Raw genomic sequence first — 12833 nt, forward strand, 5'->3', positions numbered from 1 at the left:
ATTGGGCCTGTCGGCTGGGCCTTTGACGCATGCGCTGCTGTAACTACTTGAGCTGGCCCGTAAGGGCATCTCCAGCCGTTGGCCCCCCAGGAGGGGCAAAAAATCGCCCCCTGGGGGCGCACCGGCGCTAAACCGCGCACTGGGGGCGTGATGCCCCCCAGTCGCGGCCCCCCACGAGTTTTTTAAAAAGTCAAATACGGCGCAAACATGACTCAAATTTAATGCAAACATCGGCGAGTTCGTTCAAATTTAAACATACTTTACAAAAAAGGGAAAAACTACCGCGGGCTACCCCCGCCGTCTCCCTCGCCGCCCGCCCACGCGGTTCTACATGCCGAGGAGGCGGTAGAACCGTGTGTAGTCACCGCCGTCGTCGTCGTCGCCCCCGCCTACGCCTCCACCGTCCCTGCTGCATCCCTCCCCCGGTCGTTGCGGCGGGTTGGACGGTCCGGGGGCGTCGTCGTCGTCGTTGCTGTCGAGGACCATGATGCAGTGCTCGTCCTCGCGCCCATGCTTGCGGGCGGCGATCTCCTCCAGGGTCCGGCGCTGCCGGACCATCTCGTCGCGGAGGTAGTCGTCCCGCGCCCACCGTAGGGCGTCCTCGTCGGAGAAGCCGCGCTGGGCTATCTCCTCGTACTCCGAGGGGAGGCCGGGCTCCGGCTTGGGCTCGACAAGGACGAAGTGGCCGGTGGGGGAGGCGTTGTCGCCGATGCGGACGCCGGAGCTGCGGGTGCGTGCGCTGACAGGCGTGCCCTGGGGCTCCGGCTTGACGACGCGGAGGTGGAGGCAGGGAGAGCCGTCGGACGAGGAGGAGGACCCCCCCCCCCCGGTCTCCATGCGCCTCGGGGTCCAGGAGCTTCCCCGGCGGCGTGAGAAGGACGGGGGAGCGGGGTACTCGAGGCGCGGCGTGTTGCCGCCCTCGATGTACTTGAGGACGGCCTCCAACGTGCGCCCGGGCACGCCCCACCACCGACGCCGGCCGGCGGCGTTGAGCCTGTCGGAGGGCACGACGCCGTTGGTGGCCTCGAGTTGCTCGGCGTAACGACGGCGGAAATAAGGCTCCCAGAGCGGGCTGTCGGGGACGTACCGTGGCCCCTCCCTCGTCGCACGCGACAGGGACGGGCGGATGCGTGCGATCTCCGCACGCCGCGCCGCGCCGATGGGTACCGGGGGCACCGGCACGCCGCCGGCGCTGATCCTCCATGCCCCGGGCACCCGCATGTCCGGCGGGACCGGGTACTCGGCCTCGAAAAGGAGGCGAGCCTCGTTCTCGTGGAGATGGCGGCGGCCGAAGCCGTTCGCCGCCGCGCCGTCGCCTGGGAAGCGCTCGGCCATTGGTGTGATGAACTGGAGACGGCGAGAGAGAGGAGAGGGAGGAATGACGACGACGAGAGAGTGTGAGATCGCCGAGTGCGTTGGGGCGCGTCTTATGTAGGCCGAGGCGCCGCCCGTGCGCGTGCCGCCGTGTGTACGCGTGGTGGGCGAGGGAGGGTGAGGGACGCGCGTCATCCGGTCTTCACTGCGCCGCCCGTGAGGCATCAATGACGCAGACTGACCGGCGCGGCAGCGCGGCAGCTTTGGCATTGATTCGCCGTGGGAAACGAGGCGATGAGGATGACGAAGGGCCGAGAAGAGAGCCGTGTCGCTGACGCAGCGGGCCCGCGGCTGTTTCGCGCCAAAATAGTATGCCCCGGCACCCCGGACGCCCCCCAGCGTGCCGGGTTCGGCCTGGGTCCGCCGGCGCTGTTTTCAGCCCAGGCCGGCGAAAATCGGGCTCCTGGAGGCGTGACTGGGCCAATTTTTCGGCGCCGGTGCAAAAAAAAAAAACGCCTGAAGAGGCCTTCCTGGGACGCGGCTGGAGATGCCCTAAGGCCTCGCCGCTTCGCCGTCAGGCACGGCGGGGTCGGCTCGCCCCCGTCGCCGCCCACTTCGACACCACCCCAGGGCACCGCCCCACTTCCATCGATCTGGCAACAGCTTTGCTCTGCTGCAGCGACGTGCTGCCCCAATATCCCGTACAGCTCGGGTTCCGAGGCGGAGGCAGAGGGTGAGGAAGCGCAGGCGCTGGCGCTGCAGCTCGCGGACAAATCGAGGGAACTGCCCGTGGCGCGGACGGCGGGCGGTCGGGCGGGCGGTCGGGCAACGAGAGCTAGGTATGTCATGTGATTGCATTTCTGACTTTTTCGTAGCTTAGGTGCCAACTCGCGTACCATGGACATGCTTGGATGATTTGGTAGAAGAAACAAGTACTGCAATTTGAATCCACATCCTTGCAATAGAGATTGGGGAGTAAAAGGCGGAATTCTTAGGCGGTAATGTGTAAGCAGTCTTAGGGTTTGTGTGGACTTAATGTGGAAGGGGACGCGTCATGCTTGAAAACTCGTATATGTAGTAAACAAGCAGTATTTGAAGCTGGATATGATAATTACTGAATTGCAGTCTATGTATGATCAATGACGATGCCAGTTAAGCAAATTACCAACATTATCTAAGCAGATGCAAATTACCAACACAGTAGGCGTTTTCGTTTCACCGTCCAGATAAGAGGCTTGTCTCTGACATCCTGCCGGCATGATCAGACTGGAAGTTCCCCTCGTTGCTTATCGCTGGAACTCCAGAAATCGCTAACTGGAACAACCTTGGAACCGCAGGCAAGCACAGTTTGAGCCTTGAAACAACCTCAGTCATGGTCGGCCTGTTGATGGCTGCGTTTTCGACACAGTCCATGGCAAGGTCTACCACACTCTGCAGAGAACTGGCATCATACTGATCCAACAACCTCTTGTCCACAACTTCGTGAATACTGCCTGTAGCAATCTTTTGGCGCGTCCAGTTTGTTAGATGGATGGTTTGAGGGTACACCAGCACCGGGGGCTGGCCAGTGATGATCTCCAAGAGTACGATACCAAAGCTGTAAACATCTGCCTTGACAGTGAGCTGGAAAGTTGCATGGTACTCGGGGTCAAGGTAGCCAAGAGTGCCAGCAGCAACAGTAGATATGTGTGTGCGAGCTTCATTAAAGGCCCGTGAAAGCCCAAAATCAGATATTATCCTCACCAGGTTCTTGTCCAGAAGGATGTTGGGGGTCTTCACATCTCTATGAACTATTGATGGGGTGCATGACTTATGTAAATACTCCAGTCCTGTAGTTTATTGGAACACATACTTTGTCAACACACACAGATATACACGAAATAAATGTAATAAACACATATTTGAATGTGGACCTTGTGCAGCATCAAGTGCAATATGAAGTCACTGTTCCCAATTCAAACTATGATCATCTCCTGCATCAAAACATACCAAATTAATGCAAGTACCGTTTGACACATGCATGGTAGAATAAATATCAGTTTTTTGTAATGCTTGAACATATTTAAGCTAACAGCTGATATGTTACACATGCAACTATTCACCAATAACCATACCATCAATTGGTGCATTAAGAATAAAAAAACTCTGCATACGTAGGCCCTTTGATCTTTGAAAGGTCACTGCCTTTCCTTCTCATTACCAGGGCACTTCTTTATATACAGATTTAATTAGCAAGAGAACTAAGCTATTGAAGTATTAATTTAAGACGTGCCTCTTGCTATGTTTCTTACTGGTTTTTGAAAGATCTACACGTCTATAATTTGTGATTATCATGTCATGGTTATTTCTCTGAGAGTGTAACTGTGGTCGCCCCAATTTGTTATCAGTCTATGTGACTAGAACCTGCGGCTCTAAAAATGCAGCTATGGTCGTCTCACTTTTAGTACAGTGTCTATAACACAATAATTAGGCCCGCCAGCACCAACTCAACTGCATTGACAAGTAGCAGCAATAACAGTCTAGGAAATCAACTACAACTTTAACCTGGAGATTCAGTTTTAGCTCAGTAGGATGTCAAAGCATATAGATGGTCCCTATATATATGAAATGTAGTAGGTGGTTAACCAAAGCTGTTGGCATCTGAATCGCTGTTTAGTTGGTTTTGCAGGAAATAAAACTCTGACTTGGTTAACTTGCTTTTTAGACTGAACAAATTTTATTTTTGATTCAATGATTCAATTTTACTAAATTAAAGTACAGATGGTCCCTGTAAAAATTGTAATACAAGTTAGTGATCGTAAGTTCATAACAAAACTGCAAGTAGGTTGGCCATACCTATATCAAGTAGTCAACTATGCTGAATAGAAACTTCTAAGAAAAGTTAAGAGAAAAACCTCCTCTTAAAAGTTGTTGGAGATTTCCTCTGGGCATGAAATCATAAACGAGTACTAGGCATTTCTTGTTTTGGCAATATCCTTCCAAAGTCACGAGATTCTTGTGATGGACTTTGGACAATGTTTGCACCTGCGGCAACGGATATAATTAGAAGCATCCTAGAGCTGAAGCCAATTACATCAATTTATTGAATATGGAGTGTGGAAACTGTTTAGATGGCTTGCAAACTTATAGTTTACTTTCTAGTAAAGAACTCAATGATATGGCTTGTTTTCGTATTATACCTCGGGGAGGAAGTCTGTTGACTTTGCTATTGATGTCTCCATAAGCACCTTAACAGCTACTTCATCACCATTTTCCAGTATGCCATGGTAAACAATACCGAAACCTCCTTTTCCAATGATTGATTGGAAGTCCTTAGTCATGAGCTTCAGCTCTGCATATGTGAACCGTCTGATATCAATGTGTAGGGGAGTTTCCTCTTCATATGTAGCATAGTCCTCATGGTCCCCCGAGTTCCCTGCAAAGTCAGAAAGTAAAGGTTTGAAGCTATTGTCTAATATCTATTGCACACTGCCTTGATGAAAAGGGAATTTAGGGGAGGAGTGTTTGCTTACCTTTATGGCATAATTTCCAGAGTATGCACATCACTACTAGGAGGGATACCAATACCACTGGAACTATCACTGCGATGAGCACGGCAGGTGTGGTGTGCTTCTTCTTATTTGAACAGTACATATCTTTTACTTTTGAGCATATGGGATTGCCTTCTAGTCTAGTGACACAACTGTACAACATATAAAAGTATAATTAAGTTATCTCAAAATCTGCTACAATAGCTCTATGCAGTTATGATTATAACGCGCCTCCATTTTCTAACACAACTAACCTTCTGATAGTACTTCTAAACAGAACTAACCTCTAAAAGAACAAACTGCATGGTTTCTAGATCACTATTACTGGTACATTCGTATCTGGCTCTCGTATCGAAAGCCCATAGGTGATAAAGCATTTGTAGTTATTAGATGCTAGTAAATGTAACTGATGGTATGATTGGATCAATACAATGATCTCCAGAATGTGGCTTGCCACACTTTGTGGTGCCCGAATCGGCCACCACAACGTAGTCAAAAGCTCAAAATTGGTTGGAGTTTATGTGTATGACAAAGTGGGGCATGACATTAAGCTAGAGAAAGTCGAACTTGCCTAACTCTAGCTTGGCAAAGTATGTTATGAACCAAACACGCATTTAGCTTCTCAACTGTTTTTAACCAATGCACTTGCATTAATACGTTGTATGTGCAAAGACTGTTGCTAAACCTTAAATTGGTATGCATCATTAATCTATAAAACCAACCTTGGGTTGAGCAATTTCATTTTGATGCAGTTGTTCAGCTTGTTACAACAGATCATATCGAGTAAGCAGTCGTGCAACAGAGCATACCAAACCTTAAGTCTAGCAGACCGGCCTGGAATCTTCGAAGAATATAACTGGGGATTGGTCCCTCGAGCTTGTTATTTGCCAAATTACTGAAAAATAGTAGCTGGAATCATTCATGTAAAATTTATGTCATTAATCAAATACTGCTCAGCACAGGGACTTACAGAACTGCTAGTGACTTTATTTGACAGTCTGGAATGGTGCCCACCAGATTGTTATATAATTTGTTACTAGGGTCACAAAAGATGCCAACATGATTTCATTTGGCGCATCAATATTATGTCATAGGTATCACATACAAATTTTCCAGTGATGTCATGTTCAAAAGTGATATGGCTAATCCACCTTCCAGTCCGCTGCTAGACAGATTTCTGCAAGATATTCATCTTAATAAGTACTCCCACATTCATTTCTGATAGCGCCGAACTAATATGTATTTTTAAGACATTGTTTCTGTGCTTCAGGTTTGAACCAAATTAAGGGACTATGTAATCCCACATTTTGATATACCTCTTAACTGAATTGATTATACTTTTTTTATCATTATCAATATACCTCATCAATTATTCTAAAATACTTCAATACAAGTGTAATAAAAATAATATCATGGGAGCCCTTAGTCTTTCTGTTTTTGCAATATACCCCTTTTATGTATAGAAAAATTGTATATGTGCAAATCGAAGGAAATATATGGACCAAATGTTTTTTTATAGAACTCACTTGAGTATATAGTAATATAGTTTATTAGGAATAAGAGTACTGGTCCTGGTTACATTCTTACACTCGGACAATCCTTGGATTCTTGTTGCTACTGGAGTAGCTGCAAGTCAAACCTTCCCAGGTATACTCTCTTGGGGAGCATGGATCTCCGTTCCAGTCTATTCTTGTCAAATTGTAGTGTGCTTTTACTTGTTTCATGTAATTGACTGCAATAACAAAAAGAGAATGAAAACAAACATGACTGTATTAATGGCAAATATATATGTTGGGCATAAGATTATTGTAGTATTAAGCATGATATAATAACAGCATAAGAAGATACATTATCATTTCATTTTATAAGGCTGAATAAATTGTATAAGTTTACTTATCTACTATGGTCTTCCTCGTGGCTAATTAGCATTTGACATGTACTCCCTCTGTAAACTAATATAAGATCGTATATATCACTGATCTTATATTAGTTTACAGAGGGAGTAGAATATAGTTTACTCAAAAGTTGAGTGCACAAATTAGTAGATCACTGATCTTATATTAGTTTACAGAGGGAGTAGAATATAGTTTACTCAAAAGTTGAGTGCACAAATTAGTTAGGATAATCTTGTTTCTGTAACTTCAGTGAAGAAGATCTTGACTATGTCAAATGGAGTCGGGAATCCTTAGGGGTCTACACACCGAGAACTTGGTCATTAACATCTATTCTATTATGTACTAAAAGTATACCACAACAGAAAAATAGCACGATACAAAAAAAAGGTGAACACGAAAACTATCACAAAAAAGGCAAAACATTCGGCCATTGGTCTGGTGGCACTTTTATAATCAAGACCGTTAGGTTTTCATAAACGTACCTATACAGATCATGACAATTAGATGTTCATAACTGCGAATAAACAGATCATGGCCATTAGATTATCATAACTGTATGTAAACATATCACAACCACTAGATCTCCATAATTGTACCTAAACAGATCTCAGCCATTAGATTATCATAATTGCACTTAAACATATCACAACTATAGATCTTCGCACCTAAACAAACCAGGCCCAGAGATCTGCATAATTCTCCCTAAACATATAACAATGAGTACATTACAACAAATCACCACATTGGCCACTATATCATGTATGTAACCACCACTTTTAGGAAATTTAACAAACAAACAAAAATCGCTTTCTTCAAGCTTGCTGTCTACGACCACTCAAATAACATAACATTGAAATCGATAATATACTAGAAAAATCTCTCATATATGATGCCACAGCTAGTATTTAATGAGGCTTGTTTCAGCGTTAATTGTATGTATTTTCATTCAAAGTTAACTGTTGCTGGTGTCATGTGCAAATTGTACCGCAGACGGAGATGATACTGTGATTTCCATGTAGTTTATTGGACTCGCAGCAGTCAATACATTTCTTTTTTGACTTAGCACTGAGGGACGACAACTCAGCCTTTTGTTCACTTGGCATCTTCTGATAGAAAGATACCATGTGTACGTTTGTTCTTATATTATCTATTTGAGGCTATAAGAATGTACAGAGATGTGATTGCAAGTTCATTTTCTAATTAGTAGTTCCTCCGTCCCATATTAATTGACGCTCAAACGGATGTATCTAGCACTGAAATATATCTGTTTGAGTGTCAATTAATATGGGACGAAGGGACTATGATTGACTTGGCAATAAATCTCCAAATGATCTCCATTAGATGGTTAATAATTTGTAATAGTACAAGCTTGAGGTGTATGCTCAATTATTCATTACATAATAGTGTCAAATTCTTGTGTTGCTACAACTTTGATACTGAACTAAAAATCACAAAAGCTATGGTCAATGCAAAGTTGTAAATTCAAGATTTTTCTTGAAAGTGAACCATTTTTTTCTATTGGAGTTTCTCCTTGCTACTAGATTTTAGCATAATCAGTTCCCCTTTTAGGATTGAGAATTTGTCTCGTTTCCAAATATGTATGCTTTCTTATTTTATGTTTATATGTGCCAACAAAATTGTTTGGTGATCCACAGTCCCTCAGAGTGGTACTGGATTACTTCCATGCACAGATGGTGCACAGTTGTCATTTAATTGTCCGCTGCCTGTGTGGGTTAGTGCTTGTAATACTTCAACAACGGGTTTACCACCTCTTTCAGTTAGTGCATCATTGAACTGATCTCTCAATGCCCGCTCCAGCAAGGTCCAAATGTTGGCATTAAATTTGTTTCAGATGATTTCCCAATTGTACACTACAATGTCTCCTAGTGGCAACACATGATAATTTTGTACCATACTTGCAGTTAATTGCAAATTTTGGGAAAGAAAGAAAAAGAGGGATGCATCATATGTTTTCTGGAAGGCGATGCAGTCTACCTATCCTCATCTGATGAACATGAAACTATGACATGAACTAAGTGAACATAAATTATGACTTTTTTTCTCTCTCTACATTTTTGTGGATCTATATGCTGTTCCTAAATTAAGTTGATAGACCCTTCTCTGTTCAAGCTATTGTAGAACATGAAACGATATACTTTGCACATTACATGGTGGATTTTAGTCTTTTGCAACAGTGACCCAATATTTTCTTTTGTCGAAGGTAAAAGGTAGGGCTGCGAACTATCACAAGAGTACACTGCCACCTAAGCAAAAAGAGGATGTGGCACTGCAATTAAGGATGTGAGAAGATTCTAGTATCATAACACGTCAAACAAGAAAAGTTAATTAGTAGATCCTAGCTACAATCTGGTATTGAGATTTTGTGCATGATACTAGTCTATGATACTATCTAGGGATGAAAATGAAGCACAAATGGATGGAACCGAGTGCAAGCAATGACCCCAGCACAAAGTAATAGATACAATCAACACAACATTGAAGGCCCCCCACCCCACCCAACAGACACACACACACACAAAAGTGTGGTACTTTAAAACAACTCCCTCCGTTCCAAATTATAATATGGTCTAACTTTTCCTGAATCAGATGTATGTAGACACATTTTAGTGTGTTCACTTATTTCAGTCCGTACGTAGTCTATATTAAAAATATCCAAAGCAGCTTAAATCTAAACGTTAATACCAAACATTTTTTTTGTAAATCAAAGGATATAATACGATTAAATCTTATGCCATACTCAAAGTACTATTTTTTGGGCTTGGCATGTTTAAATGTACATGTCTAGGTTTTCTTGGATTCTCTAGGATTAGTTTGGTTTCTCTTGGAAATGTGTCATTCATAGTTTGGCAAGGGAATGGGCTTAGATCAACAATGCAAAGAGAGGCCACAGAAATCCTATAGAGAGGACAATGACCAGAAAAAGGCTGACAGACATAGGTATGGTGGACTCACATGACATGAGAAAACACAAAATATCAACGAATTTGGTGGACGCAGCGAAAAATATAGAAAAAGCACATGCCAGACTAATGCAATGACTAAAAGATCAGCAGCGGCAGCTAGCAAATAGGCTAGCAGGAACGCATCAACTAGCAAGTAGGCTAGCAGAACGCATCAGCTGAGTAGAGCAGCAAAGGGCAGCGGAACAACAGCAGCACGCAGATGGACGTGCGGGAGCAGAGCAGCAGCCAGCCAGCAGGGGCACACGCGGTCGACAGGAAGCAGCAGCGTTGGCCAAGATGAGATCCAGCTGCAGGCAAACGTGTGCGGACAGAAGCCTGCAGCTGCAGGAGAGCAACACGCAGGCTGCTGGAGCTGTACGGGCGGGCCTGCACGTGGAGCGGAGCCTTCCTGGAGCCTGGAGGTGCTTCCAGCCGAGCGCCCCAGCCGAGCGCACAGGAGGCGATGGTCCCGATCTGAGGCAGCCGCCATCGATCCAGGGGCAGGTAGCGGCCCACGAGGTGCCCACGCCGAAGCAGCTGGGCGAGCAGTCAAGGCGCCAGGCGGATCGCGGGGCTGGTGGTGCCATGGAAGACGAGATCGATCCAGAGAAAAACAGATCGATCGAGAAAAAAAAATGGATCGCAAGGACGAGTTGCGGCGTCCGGAGACCTAAACCTAGGCTCTAATACCATGTTAGGAAAGCAACTTATCTTTATTGAAGGCCCAAGAGGCATATATATATTACACATGACTTGAGGTGCAAGGAAACTAAACATAGACTAATAAGGACTCCTAGACCAATACTAATACTCCTTAACAATAATAACTATGTAACAGTTTGCAACAAAAGCAAGAAACCGCGTTGGCATCTCAAATGTATATACTCTTCTTTTAAGAATTAGATTATTAAAACTATAAGTAAGAGGTGACTAAAGCATAGCCCACGCAAATAACTGTGCTAGATTGTTTAAAAGCAGGAATCTGTAGATACTCTTCAGGCAGTTTAAGCAGGTGAATATACTGCATGATGATAATGCGAATGTACCACATACATGACATATGTGTCATAAATGTATATGTGTAATAAGTGTGCAATATCCAGATCGATGATCGGTCTTACCATCCTCGGAGTCAGTGGTGAAGTTTTCCTTCCGAAGGAGTGAGTACACCTCGAACGCGTTGATGAGCGGGGGGAGGCTCGAGCCGCGCGTCTTGTTCAGGGTGTACACTGCATCGCCATTATACAAGAACTGCCCACTGTTGTACAAACTACTGGCCTGTAATCGCGACGGGGAGAAGCCCCGATGTAGTACATCGCCGGCATTGTAGATGTCAAAGCTTCTCTGCATGTTGTTACCACTGATTTCAGCAAAGTGGAAGATTGGGAGAAGGCGGACGCTCTCGGGAACAACATTGGGACCCAGTGACGCGTTAATCACGATGAGGAGTAGTTCGTGTCTAGGGTCGTGGCCTTCTGGAAGATGGCCATCGGCACATTGAAGTAGTCGTCGCCAGGGAGAATCTCCACTTGACTGCTAGTGTTCAGGTTGATCCAGGGGTAAGAATTGAGTGCCCACTGCTCCCAGAACCGGTCGTAAGGGTCCACTGGATATCTGCATCGCACACAAAAGACAAGGGAAATCATGTAAATAGCTAGCTAGCACGATACCACTGCCTTTTGGTTCCATTGGAGCTGGTAATCTCACATTCTTGGCAAGTTGAGATGTACTTTGTTTTCTGTTAGAAGTAGTTGTGGGATTCAGAAAGCATAAGAGCATTGACAGGCCAACAGATTTTAAAACCATTGACAGGCATAATTCAGTTATGATCCAAAAATATGATTGATGTCAGTCTCACCTTGTGATAAAGTTAGTGGCTTCACCGAATCTGATCCGTCTAAAGTAGCCCACTGATACGGAAGTATTCACAAAAGGGTACATCGCATCTAGCAGTGGCCTCAGCTCCAACGCAGACACGGATGGAGTCCCTAAACCGAAGTTTATCAGGCAGACTGACACAGAGTCGCCCGGAGCAACGGTGAGCACCTCCTTCCATAATGTGTTTGATGGATCCATATTTGTTAAGTTCAGCGTATCCCAAAAATTGACGCCGATATGGAGCCCAAACAGAAACAAAGTCCCGTCCACAGTCCTGTTCAACCCATCGTAGTCTCCGTAAGTAAACAAGGCCCTCAGCAAAAACTTTTTACCAGTGGTGGATGGCAGCGTGTAGCAATTCCGTGAGCCGTTGGGGAAGCTCCTCAAGGTTTTTTGGCTCTCATATACCGCACCAGACATGAACTCTGCTGCTATTTGGTGGGTCAAACCTCCCTCGACGAATCCAACATCGGACAGGAGCTGTATTCCTCGTATGACGCTGTCCTTGTAGGGGCTAGTGTTTCTGTACCCACAGTCGAGGCTTATGAATCCTGCATAACGGAGAATATGTATCGATTTCATGTGCTTGAAGTTTAAGATATGCTCAAAGATCAAAACCTGTGCGACTAGGGACCCAATAGCTAATAATATGTGAGTGTTAAGATCTTAGTAAACTGAGATTTCTTAAGTTGGACTGAAGTAAACTGAACTGTGCATGCAGAGCTTACAGAGGAGCAGGGATCTAGAAGAGAAAAGCATTACCAGAGGTAGAAGACTGGCCATGGACTCGAATCATCGTGATCAGGATGAGCAGCAGCAGTGCCAAGATCCATGTCGGCCTTCTACGTGCCGAGCAACCGAAGCTGATCACCATGGTATTCCTCGGTTCATGCAATGTTCTGTTCTGAAGCAATCATGCAAAACTAAGAGGCTACAAATGACTTATGTACGAGTTATTTGGCAGATAGACACAAGCAACGCAGTTTAGTACTACAGGATTTGGATTGACTTGGCATCGGCACTCCATTAACAATGTGGGGAAACAGAGCGGTCTGTTCATCAGTAGGTAACCATCTCGTGAGAGCAATCATCTAAGAAAGGAAAGTGCAACTTGCCATGGATTTTAGTTTAACATCTCTGCCCTGACGTACTGCCCATCAGCGTGATAACGAAGTGCCAGTTTGAAGATTCGTGCATTTTGGCGAATCATGCAAGCAGCTCGCTCCTACAGCCTACAGCGACGCGCGCTGACA

The 12833-nt window shown here is 45.2% G+C and overlaps 1 long non-coding RNA gene and 1 pseudogene across 1 annotated transcript; one reads left to right on the forward strand and one right to left on the reverse strand.

Moving 5' to 3' along the window:
* The first annotated feature begins 1801 nt into the window (after positions 1 to 1801).
* On the forward strand, positions 1802 to 12588 carry LOC123062369 (uncharacterized). Its single transcript, XR_006429640.1, has 3 exons — positions 1802 to 2153; positions 12302 to 12455; positions 12545 to 12588. It is a non-coding gene; the product is annotated as an uncharacterized lncRNA (long non-coding RNA).
* Positions 2373 to 12454, reverse strand: LOC123062365 (probable LRR receptor-like serine/threonine-protein kinase PAM74; annotated as a pseudogene).
* Positions 12589 to 12833: the final 245 nt, after the last annotated feature.

The sequence above is a fragment of the Triticum aestivum genome, chromosome 3A (genome assembly GCF_018294505.1).
Source record: "Triticum aestivum cultivar Chinese Spring chromosome 3A, IWGSC CS RefSeq v2.1, whole genome shotgun sequence".
NCBI lineage: Eukaryota > Viridiplantae > Streptophyta > Magnoliopsida > Poales > Poaceae > Triticum > Triticum aestivum.